Source organism: Arachis ipaensis, chromosome B03 (genome assembly GCF_000816755.2).
Source record: "Arachis ipaensis cultivar K30076 chromosome B03, Araip1.1, whole genome shotgun sequence".
Classification (NCBI taxonomy): domain Eukaryota; kingdom Viridiplantae; phylum Streptophyta; class Magnoliopsida; order Fabales; family Fabaceae; genus Arachis; species Arachis ipaensis.
Genome location: NC_029787.2, coordinates 50,021,141 through 50,031,186, shown reverse-complemented (window position 1 = coordinate 50,031,186; position 10,046 = coordinate 50,021,141). Strand labels below are relative to the sequence as shown.

Genomic DNA, 10,046 nt, shown 5'->3' with positions numbered 1-10,046 from the left:
CTTAAAGTGGCGTAGAAGGGGGGAGATCTTATTGCCGATCCAGCTAGAAATCTGAACAAGGCTGCCAACCTTCCATTGAGTTGTTGTACTTCTTCGACAAAAGTTGGGCTCTTCATGTCGAGTATGGCCCGGCATTTGTCCGGATTTTCCTCAATTTCTCTTTGTGTGAGCATAAAACCCAAGAATTTTCCAGCTTCTACTGCGAAGGTGCATTTTGCAGGATTAAGTCGCATGCCATGCCTTCTTATAATGTCGAATACTTGGGTGAGGTCGGACAGTAACGTCTTTTCACTTTGCGTCTTTATTAACATATCGTCCACGTAGACTTCCATGATTTTTTCTATGTGATCCGTAAATACCTATTCATTAATCTCTGATAAGTAGCTCCCGCATTTTTAAGTCCAAAAGGCATGACGATGTAGCAGTAGTTTGCTTTTGGGGTTCAGAATAAAGTTTTTTCTTGGTCGAATGGATACATTGGGATTTGATTGTATCCCAAATATGCGTCCATAAACAAGAGGTATTTATATCCGGAGGAGGCATCCACCAGAGCGTTGATACTTGGGAGTGGATAAGGATCTTTTGGGCAGGCTTTGTTGAGATCAGTATAGTCGGTGCACATCCGCCACTTCCCATTTGCTTTTTTCACCAAGACGACGTTGGCTAGCCATAGTGGGTACTTGACTTCTCTTATAAATCCTGCCTCCAGTAGAGCTTGTACCTGCTCTTCCACAGCTTGGGATCGTTCTGGCCCAAGCTTTCTACGTCTCTGTTGTACTGGCCGAGATCCTGGGTAGACTGCTAGCTTGTGGCACATTAATTTGGGGTCTATGCCTGGCATGTCTATAGCCTTCCATGCGAAGAGGTCGACATTATCTCGTAAGAACTGTACGAGTGAATCTTTTATATCTATTTTTAAGATTGTACCGATATTGGTTGTTTTGTCTGGAATGTCTCCGATCTGGACTTTCTCTACTTCACCTTTGGGTTGTGGGCGGAGTTCTTCCCGCCTCTGAACTCTACCAAGTTCGATTGTGTGGAATTCTTCTCCTCTGCCTCTGAGGTTTATACTTTCATTGTAACAGCGGTGCGCCGTCTTCTGGTCTGCTTTTATTGTAGCTATCCCTTCTGCAGTTGGGAACTTCATGCATAGATGTGGAGTCGAGACTACTGCGTTGAGCTGATTTAATGTTGTCTGACCTATTAAGGCATTGTAGGTTGAACTCACGTCGACTACGATGTAGTCTATCTTGAGTGTTCTTGACTGGTTTTATTTTTCGAAGGTCGTGTATAGTGAGATGTATCCAAGTGGTTGAACTAGGGTGTCTCTCAGTCCGAACAGGCTATTCGGATATGCTCTGAGTTCTTTTTCTTTCAAGCCGAGCTTGTCGAAGGCATTTTTGAACAAGATGTCGACGGAGCTTCCTTGGTCTATCAGTGTGCGGTGGAGATTTGTATTTGCCAATATGATAGTGATGACCATAGGATCGTCGTGTCCTGAGATAATTCTGGATGCATCCTCCTTGGTAAAAGTAATTGTGGGGATGTCGAGTGTTTCCTCCCTTCCCTCGACATGATATACTTCTTTAAGATATCTTTTGTGAGATAATTTGGAGATCCCTCCTCCCACAAATCCTTCGTGTATCATGTGGACGTGTCTTTCGGGCGTATGAGGTGGTCGTTCAGCTCGTCCGACATCTTCTTCTCTTCTTCTTTTTCTGGGATCGTCTGCTCGGCTCGCCAAATACCGATCTAACTTTCCTTCTCTTACCAGTTTTTTATGATATTTTTTAGGTCGAAACATTCGTTGGTGGAATGTCCATAGATTTGATGATATTCACAATATTCAGCCCAGTTTTCTCCTCCTTTTTTGCTTTTGAGTGGTCGAGCTAGAGGTATCTTTTCAGTATGGCATACTTCTCTGTAGACATCCACAAGGGATACACGAAGAGGGGTATAATTGTGGTATTTTTTAATTTTCTCCCCGACCTGATCTTTTTTCTTGGATTCTTTGTCCTTATCTCGGGAAGAGTAGGAGAATCCGGGTTTTGAGGTCTCCCCTAGTTGAGAGTTTTCCTCCATGTTGATATACTTCTCTGCTCGTTCTTGTACCTCATTTAGAGATGTGGGATACTTTTTCGATATGGAGTGGCTAAAAGGCCCTTCTTGCAAGCCATTGATGAGGCCCATGATGGCCGCTTCTGTGGGCAGACTTTGTATGTCTAGACATGCCTTGTTGAATCTTTTCATGTAGCTGCAGAGACTTTCCCGATCTCCTTGTTTGATTCCTAATAGACTTGGGGCGTGCTTGGTTTTGTCTTTCTGGATAGAGAATCTGGCTAGAAACATTTTGGCCAAGTCGTCGAAGCTTGAGATGGACCTGGGGGGTAGATTGTCAAACCACTTAATCGCCGTTTTGGTTAAGGTAGTCGGGAAGGCTTTGCAGCGGACTACGTCCGAGGCGTCGGTGAGGTACATTTGACTCCTGAAGTTACTGAGATGATGGCTGGGATCTGCCGTGCCATCGTATAAAGTCATATCCGGGAGTTTAAAGTCCTTAGGGATTTTGGTTTTCATGATCTCCCTAGTAAATGGATCTTGATCCTTGCGAGAGCTGTCCTCATGAGTGGATCGAGTAGCTTTGGCTTTGAGATCGGTTTTGAGTTTTAGAAGTTTGTCCTCCAATTCTCGGCGTCGCCTTATCTCCCTTTGTAGGTCTTTCCCAGCTTCTTGCTGATGTTGGGTTTCTTTCTCAAGTTGCTTTAAACGATCTTGAAGTGTCTCAAGAGCTCCCGTGTTTGGTGAGTTTTTGTCTCCGTCTGGTTGCGGGATATCTTTTGGTGTGGTGTCCTTATTTTTGTGCGGCATTCTATCCTCTAGATCTGAGTTGTGGTTGTCATCATGGTCATCCGCCATGGTGGTGGGATGACTTCCAGGTCCCCGGCAATGGCGCCAATGTTCCAAGGGTTATCTGAAACTGTAGGTCGATCTCGGACGAGATCTTCTGTACTGGTCGGAGCTGACGTATCCGGCTGGTGAATGACGGCCGGAGCGGTTGTGTTTGACTTGTTGGACTAGTGATGCAACTGATCCTTTGTCACTGGAGGGTGGGGGGTACCTGCAAGGGACTCCGATGCTTAAGTTAGCAAGTGTATTAAGCAGGTTTTTAGTAGAATCGGAGTATGAGTTATACTTGGGTGCTCCAGTGTATTTATAGAGGTGTGGAGTGACCTTCTTTAGATAAGATAAGTTAGTTATCTTATCTTATCTTTGAGTGAGGTCATCTTATCTTCAAGGAAACCGCCCTTATCTCTAGAGGCCTGGGATGCCGTTGGATTTGGGTCGTGTTCCTCTATTTGGGCCCTTTATTGGGCTTTCCTGGTAATTTGGCCCTTGTCGCTAAACATCCCGGGTCGGACAGCTCGACCTAGGGTATGAACAGTATCCAAGGGGTTGGGTTGGTAAAAGTGCAAGAAATAAATGGCAAGAAAAGTAAAGCAAACAATTAAAGAAAGCAAATAATAAAGAGAGACAACCATGGCAAGGATTGAGAACATAGGCTTTCTATCCTAGTCATTAATTATCATACAATGATTAAGAAGAACTTATCCTATTTTGTCATCTCCAACATCGGAAGAAGGTACAATGTTATCTTCAACATAGGGAGAAAGTCAAATAAGACTAGTTAATCTCAATCCAAAAGTCCTAATCAACTTACTAATTGAATTAGCAAGAGATTAGAGTCAATAGAAACAATATTAACTAACAAATCTAGATCACCAATCTAAATTGGGTATTAATGACTCAAGATTACCTAATTTCTCTTTCCAAGCCAAGAATGCTCAAAAAGCTACTCTAACATCCAACCAAGCATTTCGTCAAACACTTGGAAGGCATAAAAGGAAAGCATAATAAATTTCAAGGAAAGATAAATTCTACAACTACCAATTTCAAGAAAGTAACAATAGCAACTCAAATCAACAATAAAAGAATATCAAACATCAAATTGCATTAAAAGAAAGGAAAATTAACAAGAGTTTATCAATACAAAAATGACATAAAAGGGAAATTAATAAGAAGAACTAAGAGAATAAAGATGTAGAAACAAGAAATTACAAGAAAAACTAAAGGAAAACAAGAATTAAAACCTAGATCTAAGAGAAATTAACCTAATCCTAACCTAATTCTAGAGAGAAGAGGGAGCTTCTCTCTCTAGAAACTACTAAAGCATTATCCTAACCTAAACTAATTGCTCCCCCCTTGTCCAATCTTCAATTCTGCATGAAATAGCTTCAGAAACGAGTTGGATTTGGTCCTGGGAAGCTCAGAAATCGCCCCCAGCGAATTCACTTTAATGAGGTCACGTGATCAGCGTCACGCGTGCGCGTCGCTGGCCAAAATTTCCTCTTCACGCATACGCGTGGGTGACGTGTGCGCGTGGCTTTGCTAATGTCCTTATCACGCGTATGCGTGGATGACGCGTGCGCGTGGCCCTTAATTCTCCAAATGCTCATTTCTTCATGAATTCTCCACTTTGCATGCTTTTCTCTTCACTTATTCCATCCAATACTTGCCTTATGAATCTGAAATCACTCAACAAACATATTAAGGCATCGAATGGAATTAAAGTGAATTAAAATTGGCAAATTTAAGGCCTAAAAAGCATGTTTTCACTCTTAAGCACAAATTTAGGGAGAATTACAAAACCATGCTATTTCATTGAATAAATGTGAGAAAAATTAATAAAATCTCCTAAATTAAGCACAAGATAAACCACAAAATTGGGGGTTATCAGTGCCCCTTCCAAAAACCGTTCCACCATTGACGAAGCAATTTGTGTTCATGGATAGTTTCTCAGTTAGTCATATTGAACTCGCGTTAAATCATAGATTATTGTGTCGTTAGTTTATTCTTTCTTTTTCATAGGTTTTCAAAAATAATGGCAAAGATAGGGGTTTTTAAACTTCCAACCGAGTTCCCTGCCGGGTTAGACTGGGTGGATCCCCAAGTTTTAGAGCTAGGTCATTAGTAGGATGCACAATCCTTAACTCAACTTCAAGAGAGTCATCCTTTGTTCCATAGGTCCAAGGACAAGACCTACTATGAAGTTGTGTCACCATCCTTTGAGGAAAGAGTTTTCTATTCTCATACACTGTCTTCATGATGTTAGTAACATTAACACAAAAGAAGTGAGCCTAAAGTTGTAAGTTATACAAAAACTCACCAAGCGAACCTCTAACCTTTATAGGCCTTGAGGTTAAAAAACACCATAAAAAATAACTAGTGGTGGCAAATAGGCTACAATCTGTCGAGCTTACCTGCTTAACTCGCCAAAAAAGACAGACATGCCTAATTTGTAGGGAGCTATTTCAAGATTGTTAGAATAAGCGGCACGGGGGGCGGGGCTAGTGGGCTTTTGGTTGCGCAAGACGAGCAGACTCGTTTGCTACTCCTATTGCAACATGTAAAATTAAGAATTGAATCAATAATGAGCAAACAAGTCCTCATTCAGAGTTAAAAAAACACAAGTCCCCATAGTTTTTCTACAAGAACATATTAGTCTCTAAGAAATTTTAAAACGAGTAAAGTGATAATTAGGTCCTCAAAGATTTCAACTATAACGACCTAACTTCTAACATTAAGGTATTACTAACCTATTTTTCTTTAAACTTCAACTTTATTAATATGACTTATTTAGTATTGAGCCTTTATGATATTAAACGATTGTCAGTTATAAGAAAAGACATTTTTCTTTATTTATTTAATATACAAAACATATATCAATAACATATTCACATAACTAGTAATACATTATAGTTCATTAAACAAAAGAAAACTACAACACCTGCCCTTCTAAAAAGAAAATCAAAATCGAAGATAACAAATGGTGAGGGAGAAACTACAAATACAATCTATAAATAATAAACTCACTTCTCGTTCGCAGCTTTACCACAAGTCTTCCTATCCTGTCATTGAAAGGGTTGGATAAATTGGGGCGAAAACAAATCACATGTTCTCAGTAGGGAATACGGATACCGTAAAAGTAGAAAATAAATACAAATAATTAACTTAATGTTTTAGTATTTTATTTTAAAGATTAATTTATCAATATTTTTATTTTTTTTCTTTTTTTTATTTGAAAAGGATTAGGCCATGCTTTCAAAGCGTGGCTATATGTCTATTTTTGCCACGCTTTAAAAGCGTGGCTCTATGTCCATTTTTCGTCACACTTTAAAAGTGTGGCTATAGAGTATACATATGGCCACACTTTTAAGCGTGCAATCTGTAAAAGCGTGGCAAAAAATAAAACGTGGTGATAGGTCACCAAAAGCGTGGCGATAAAGCAACCGGCAACCTTGCAGATGTGACCCTTTCAAAAGCGTTGCCACACTTTTTAGCTTTTAACGACGCTTTAAAAGCGTGGCAATAGAGCTGTTTTCTTGTAGTAAAAAAATTTGAAAGCTCATCATGTAATTGAAGATATTTTAGTATTTTCAGTTCCACATAAAACCTCCAAATAACACATGAAAAATCAAAACAAAGAACAAAACAAAATTTCAGTTCTTTAACTTAATTGCAATAACATCCCTATCTTAAAGGCATTCACTTTATGGTATGTACTTGACTAGGAATTGCCTTTAATTTTAAAACATGTCATGTGACTAAATAAGTACTATCCAATTCAAACAACTAAATGTTATGTGATAAACATAGAACATAATTTATTTATTCAAACAATTAAATAATGTACCTTTCATTCTCCCCGTAAATTCCATTTCTTGCCTAGCTGGTAATGGCATGTGATAAACACAGAACAGAACTTATGTTAGCACACTCAGTAAAAATACTATATACCATTTTATGGTGTCTAATGAGATGGAAAAAATTTCTAAAAATCTCTTTTTTCCCAAATCAATGGAGATTTTCTCATCAAATGAGTACACTGACATGATAAAAATACAAAGTACTAACATGACTTGATCCCTTATGCAATGCTAAATATCTATCAGCCAAATATTAAATCAATATTCTAAATCTTAGTAACAACACATCTAAAAAGAATGGTTTCAATCTTGTACCTCTTCTTGGTGATACTGATATTTTGTAGTTCTATACACAATGAATAGCATTACTGTACACAAAACTACTAGCAGAGCAAAAGAAAGTGTTAGAACTTTGAAGTTATTTGAATTTTAAAGCCAATGTTTAAAACAATATCTTTCAAGCTACCATGTTTGTTTTTGGAATTCATGTGAATAACTCAAGAATAATAAACTTGATAATCACATGCTTTTACCACCTATTTATAGGTAATGAACAAATCAGAAAATAATCAAATAATGAAGGACTAATATTCAAATAAATATAATTAATATTCAAATATCCTAATATTTTCTAACATTTGTAATCCAAAGTCTAAGGCACAGAAAAAAAAAAGGGATATATTTTATACAAGAAACTCAAGCACGTGCAATACGAAAAGTGACAAGAAGAAACAAAATATTTGTAAATTAGAGAGAGAAGAATCAGCTAAATGAGAGAACATATGCTTAAAATAATGGCAATCATGGCAAGAAAACCTCAGATACCAAAATCTACTAATCATAGCAAAAATTTTTGTGTGCATATTGATTATCAATTACCATAGAAGATTTTGTATATAGTTTAGCTTTAAAGTTCTCTAATGTGATTGAAGATATCAAAGAAAATTATCAGGTGATACTTACAAAATTTATGCAGTAATCTTTGATTGCTTGAAATGAAACAATTAGGAACCAAAATACACAATCAGTGAACAATATCTTAAAAATATATTTTTTTTCCTCTCATTAACCATAATCACAGGAAAGCAAAAATACATTAAGAAAAATAAAAAAATAATAATCAAACTTTATAATTAGAAGGAGTAGCTAAAATTATCCATACCTTAAAGAATAAATGCAAATGATCCATTCTAAAACTGGGGCAATGCTGCCTCTAATCACACGTGCGCCCAGCACCTAGAGAGCAGCTACCGAGGTCTGAAAAGAGCGCCAACAATTGAAGAAACAATGAATTAAAGTACAAATTTGAGTTCCAACAAAAAATTAGCACCAAATTTGAGTTCTAACAACAAATTTAACACCAAATATATAGCAGTAGAAAATAACTTAAGAAATAACTACACCTAAATCCAAATATCTAACGCCTTAAATTTTAGATCAACTTGTTATCTTCACAGTTTTTACAAATTAGAACAGGAAATCTTGAATCCCTGATTATTTCTTCTACTTTACCCTAAGACACGAGTTAGGTAAAAAAATAAGCACGAGTAACCTACAGCAGAACAACAATCAAAGCTACTTATCCGGATCGGTTCTGTTGAAATCGCCTTTCCAATTTGCGACTTTTACGACAGGAGTTGCAACCAATGAAATTAGGTTAGTTTTCTTCGCGCCAAATCGAATGAAACAATGAAAATCAAGAAGAAGTAGCGACGACTGAAAACAAATACGAACCAGAATGTGGAAAGTGGAATTGAAAACCTAGGGTTTCGGATAGACACCAAAGAGACCATCACACTCAGAGAACCAGACATCTATTCTCTTTTCTCGTAATCCACTCCTAGAAATCGGAGCTCGTCTCTGAAAATCCTAACTTGACAGCACGACAGCCCTATCGAGATAACCAGAGACAGACAAAACATAGACGATCTATAAAGACGATGTAATCCAGAGAGCAAGAGTGCACAATAGCAAGAGAAAGATTATCTAGGCTAGAGGGAGAAAGTAGCCTATCGAAAAGAGAATAAAGGGAATAAGAGAGTTAGGATTTTCGAGATTGAAAGAGAGAAAAAGAGGAAGTTAAATGAAGAAGAGAGAACAAAAAGAAAAAATGAGAGCGAAATAGAGATGCATATAGATTACTTCTATTTTTTTATTTTTTATTGTAAATTAATGTGAGAGTGACACGTGGCCAAAAGAGTCACACACATTATACAAATAGTAGATATGAAGTTTATAGAGTGATGTTCATCTTGGTCCAACCTTAAAATTGGTTTCAAGGCAATTCAGTATATAATAGCATTATGTTGTCACGCGCAATTGACTATTCTTCAGCACTTTGATACGTAATTAAGTTTGGTCCACTTATGCAAATTGAACATATTTTACTATTTGAATCTATTTTTGTCTTTCATCATGTGACTATGAGTAGTTAGGCATCTGTTTTCAATACGTGCTTCTTTCTTCTATTGTTAAAATGTTGGACAAAGGTTGGAATTGTTCGGAAACTTCATAATACATCATTAAAAGAATACGAATCCAAACAAACACAAATTTGACAATGCTTCCCCTACTTAAGAAATCACCCCAAATCAACGACATATTAAATTTGTCTATTCAACTTTCATAGATGTCCACATTAAGTTTACAGAAAAAAATATGCACATAAACATTTTATGGTTCCTAAGTTTAATTTTATAATATTAACTGCACTTAGCCACGTGTCTGCATATGATGTGGTAATTAATTAACCTCCTTTATTGATTTGGCACTTTTACATAATGAATCGATTTATTTCTTCTACCAGATTTGAATTGAGGTATAACAAATTACAATTGAATAATAGGTAAAGGATTTAAATAGACTCCAAAATATAAGCTTTATTTTTCTCGATTATTTTAATAAAATTTCAAAATATAGGATGGATAGTTATATTGATTATATGGAATAGGGATTAAAATTGGAAAACGAATTGACTTTTTGGAATAATTGCCTTGAAGATAGATTTAAAAGAAGTGAACAATTGCCTTACCCATCCTTTTATAATATTATTAACCTGCTTCCGTATTTTCATTATTTTCAATTTTTATAGAAAACAATAAAAAAACTAAAAAATGAATTTGACATTTTTAAAGTTTTCAACCTTTTCAAAAATTATTTTCTAAAATTGTTTTTCTAAAAGATGAATTTTATATTGTATTTTTTTGTAATAATAAAAATAGAAAATAGATAAACGACACACACCCTAACTAATGTTAACTTCTAAACTTTTTATTACTGTTA

At 36.5% G+C, this 10,046-nt stretch overlaps 1 long non-coding RNA gene across 2 annotated transcripts; it reads right to left on the bottom strand.

The window, feature by feature from the left end:
* LOC110270169 lies at positions 4,692 to 8,824 on the bottom strand. Of its 2 annotated transcripts, XR_002359370.1 has the most exons (4): positions 7,927 to 8,824; positions 6,752 to 6,787; positions 5,932 to 5,966; positions 4,692 to 5,452 (listed from the first exon to the last, which is right to left on the bottom strand). It is a non-coding gene; the product is annotated as an uncharacterized LOC110270169 (long non-coding RNA). The 2 variants fall into 2 exon arrangements; XR_002359369.1 differs by having other exon boundaries at positions 4,692 to 5,966.